Genomic DNA, 4,767 nt, shown 5'->3' with positions numbered 1-4,767 from the left:
CCTTCCCTTTAACACTCATGAGCTTAGAATTACCACATGTGAGGACTGAAAGGAGAGTTTTCAGTTATGACACCCTCAGACTTTACAAAATGTCTAGTTTGAATAAATAAGTACCAGTACATTCGTGGTACAACACTCTGATGCTATATAAAAGACTAATTGTTTTCCTTCTTAGTGTTGTTTGAAGAATTGGATCAACTGTTTAATTGTTAGTGACAGAATGACTATTGCAAGCTGTGGTAAAATCATATAACCTCTACAATTGCTGTTAAATCATTTAAATTGTGGACATTGTTCTTTAAGACACATTTTACAATCGTTGCATATAGGTACAAGAAAAGCCTTTCTGTCCCAACTAAATCATGATTTATTGTGTAGAAAAATGCTAACCAACATGTCTTTGATTCCCTCAGCAGGTTCTGTCAACAAAATCTTGCCTTATGCAACACTATTACTCCAGGATGTCCTTGATTCTCAAGGTGGATCTATCATGAAAAGGCCTAAGCGTATATTGTTTGTAAGACAAATGTATCTATTAGGAGAAAGTGAGGACTGCAGATGCTGGAAATCAGAGTCAAAAGTGTGGTGCTGGAAAAGCACAGCCAGTCAGGCAGCATCCGAGGAGCAGAACAGTCAACGTTTCGAGCATGCATTCTTCATCTGGAATAGAGATGGCCTAAGGAGGAGAGATAAATGGTGGTGGGTGGGTGGGGGGAGGGGTGGGGGTGGGGGGTTGTTGTAGGGAGATACTGGTGAAATTGGCAATGATCCTGTGTGGTTGGAGGGTCCCAAGATGGAAGATGAGGCTTTCTTCCTCCAGGCATCAGGTGGTTAGAGTTTAGTGGTGGATGAGGCATGTCCTTGGCAGAGTTGGGGGGGGTGGTGAGTTAAAGTGTTCGGCCACAGGATGGTAGGGTTGTTTAGCACATGTGTCCCAGAGATGTTCTCTGAAATATTCCCCAATTTGGCATCCTTTCTCCCCAATGTAGAGAAGACCACATCGAGAACAATGGCCACTGTGGATGATGTGTATGGAAATGCAGGTAAATCTCTGTTGGATGTGGAAGGATCCTTTATAGCCTTGGACGAAGGTGAAGGGGAAGATGTGGGCACAATTTTTGCACTTCTTGCAGTGGCAAGGGCAGGTGCCCGGAGTGGAGGGTGGGTTGGTGGGGGGGGGAGCGTGGAGTCACAGAGGGAATGGTATCTGCGGAATGCAGATGGGTGGGCCAATAGACAGTATAACACATTAGTCCAGATGTACTGATCAGAGTCAGAAACCCTATTTCTGACCTGATCAGATTAAAGTTTACCCAAGCAAAGGCCAAGATATTCCTCTTGATGTTCATGTTCATGCTCCAGACCTTCTCAGGTTTGCCGTGTTAAACTTTGGCCAGAGCCAGTGTGAAGAGTTGTAATTGGCAACTCCTAAATACATGAAACCACAAGAGTTAAATTTAAAAATCAGAAATTGCTGGAAAAACCCAGCAGGCCTGGCCGCAGCTGTGGAGAGAAAACAGACTTAACGTTTCAGGTCAATGACCCTTCTTCAGAATTAAACAGACTTGATGAGGTTTTCCAGCAACTTTTGATTTTGTTTCTGATTTCCAGCTTCTGGGGAAGTTTGGTTTTTACATTTAAAAAAGATTATTATCCTGGAGAGATCTGATAGGATTAAAGAAGGTCCTGAAAACATTTGTTCCTATTAGCTTTACAGTGACAAACTTGGTATATCATGACAAGTTGTTTTGAATTGGATTAGCTTTATTGTCACATGTACTCACATGAATACAGTGAAAGTCGCCACTTACAGTGAGATCTTAGGTACAAAATTACCTAGGTACAGATACTTCAGTACAGGTTCTTAGGTAAAAAAATGAGAAAAGAACATAAACAAGGGCAAAGATGTTTTAATACCAAATGCATTATGTCAGGGTATCATGTCTTTCTTACACCAGGATATTAAACACACAAGATGGCTGTGTGGACTGGCAAGGGATGAGTCAGGAAATTCAGCAACTCCAATTGTCAGTTTTCAGGAACAGAATATTCCTGTCTTCTGGGTTACTGCGTTACACTGCACTGATCTTGGGTTCCAACTCAAGTATTTCATTTATTTAGTTTTCAGTTAAGGCAATCCAATATCTTTTGTCCAATTTGAATAAACTTGCATTCCAATATAAACAAATTTAGCTCTCTTTACCTGTTGGCTAATGCCCTGCCTACAGATTTTCTCAGCTGATTGTACTCACAGAGGCCGACACAAGTGACCAATGTAAGTGCCAGAGCTAATATTAACTAAATCCCTGGATTCTAGTCCCACTTGCCCCAGAGGCATGTAATAACATTTCGGAACAGTTGATTAGAAAATATCAATATTAAATAATTGGTTAAAGGTGATGTCATGGTGTCCCGACCTCTAAGCCAGGAGACCTGGGTTTACGATACCTCACCTGCTCCAGAGGTGAGTCATAGTATTTCTGAACAGGTTGAATAGGAAATATTAATATTATGCAATTAATGCACCACAGGGATGGAGTGCTTTAACTCTCCCTCCAACTTCATTTTGATCTAATCCTCCCCCTCACTTCCTCAGCTTTAGTGTTATTGCCCTCAATAGACTTTGCACATAATTTGATTAATTGGAAACTAATGATTGTTGGTGGCGGATATTGGATAAAAAGTACCTCAGATGATTTGGTGTTAGGAATAAGACACTTTTGGTCCCCACCAACTCTATTTTGATTTATTCCCTGCCCTCCCCTTCACATTTTGATCACGCAGCATTGTCCTTTGATGTGAAGGGCACTGCTTATTACTAGCCACTCTGGTGTCTCCTTTCTTCCTGGTGGTGGGAAATGAATAAATATTTGTACACCTGTTGTCTTTCACGTGTCTCAACCTTCGCACACACAACATGGATGTTGGGGAAAATATAAGCACTACCGTTGTTAGGCAGTAGTGCGGGGGGAAAATAGCAAAAAAAAGTTTTTAAAAAATTAACCAGGAGATTTGGAATCTCCTCAGTTTAGGAAGAAGTAAGACTTTTGGTTGTGTGTGATAGAATGGGTTGAATAGGTCGACATCCCAGAGAGGCATTAGAGAGGTAGTGTTCGTGGTTGTGCCTCACTCTTGGGCAAACCGTGCCAATATAAGGTTGACCCTGATAGTCCAGTACATTTGTCTAGGACTCATTCACATTCATGGCTTCCTCCTCAAGTTCACATAACTCAGTCTGATCTGAGGAGGAGTGGAGCTCTGTGTGCTTGCCCTGTTGTAAAATGCAAAGTCAAAAAAGATAGTACTGGAAAAGCACAGCAGGTCAGACAGCATCTGAGGAGCAGGAGACTCGATGTTTCAGGCATAAGCCCTTCATCAGGACTCTCCACCATCTGCAGTCCTCACTTTCTCCTGCTGTAAGATGACCCTGTTGCACAGTGGAGTGTGCAGTACACAGCAGACCACAGCTATTTGGGGTCCCCTCTGTAGTAGGCTCTGCAGAGTCAGCGCTCAAGGCAGTGAAAACTAATTTTCAATGTGTCAACAGCAAAAGTAATAATGAATCTATTTAGAAAATGACCTTGAATTGCTCTGTTGCTGCTCTCCAGAGATGCCTAACTGATGTCATCAACCATGTTCGCTATAAGTAACCCTTTGTAAGCCAGGTTCGAGCTGGGCTGGGGCCTCAAAAGGCTCTGAGAGTTTCAAGAGGTATGGGTTTTGAGGAGCTCCCTGTGAAACAGGCACAGGCCTGTGTGTTACTTCACCTGCAATTAAAGACCATTTGCAGGTTCAAATAGTGATTGCTTTATTGATTGGCAAAGGCAACTGGTTGGTCCTACAGAGTCTAATGAGTGCAGTTCATACATCACTAACCCTCTAGAAAAATAAGGAATATACAACATCCCATCCCCTAACTTCAACCTCTGTCCTCCCTTTGATGCCTTTTCTTCTCTATTATGGCCTTTAACACTGTCCGCCCCATTCACCCTCGCGACTGACCCGTACCCTTGCCATTATCGAACCTCCATGGAAGCTGTGTTCTCCTGAACCCCTCCTGTGTGCCACAGCATTCAATCAGGAAAATTGATGAACCACAGACATAACTGTAGGAAGCAACTTGTATATGGCTCCTTTCAATCTATGTAGACCAAGTGTGCTGAGCATCTTGGGCTCTGCTGACTTGATCTTGAGGGCTGGACGTATTTACAAAAATGCATGTTCATGCCATGCAAGTTGTTATAAGTAAGACCATAAGACATAGGAGCAGAAATTAGGCTATTCAGCCCATCAAGTCTGCTCCACCATTCAATCATGGCAGATAGGTTCCTCAACTCCATTCTCCTGCTTTGTCCCTGTAACCCTTGATCCGCTTGATACTCAAGAACCTATCTATTTCAGTCTTAAATATAATGACCTCCACAGCCTTCTGGTGCAATGAATTCCACAGAAGATGTTTCTCCTTATCTGACAATGATTCTCCTTATCTCTGGTCTAAAAGGTCTTCCCTTTACTTTAAGGCTGTGCCCTCGGGTCCTACTCTCTCTTACCAATGGAAACACCTTCCCAGCATCTACTCTGTTCAGGTCATTCCTCATTCTGTATGTGTCGATTAGATTTCCCCCTCCACCCCCACCATTCCTTCTAAACTCCATCAAGTGTTCCTTCATCTAGATCGTTAACATGTAAAGTACAAGCCTGCCACAGAATGGCATGAGGCCTGGCCCATCGATAACATGGTAAAAAAAATGACTGCAGATGCAGATG

This window comes from Chiloscyllium plagiosum, unplaced genomic scaffold (genome assembly GCF_037043375.1).
Source record: "Chiloscyllium plagiosum isolate Xiang-an unplaced genomic scaffold, Cpla_swu_hap1 HiC_scaffold_26, whole genome shotgun sequence".
Classification (NCBI taxonomy): Eukaryota; Metazoa; Chordata; class Chondrichthyes; order Orectolobiformes; family Hemiscylliidae; genus Chiloscyllium; species Chiloscyllium plagiosum.
This window is presented reverse-complemented; position numbering follows the sequence as displayed.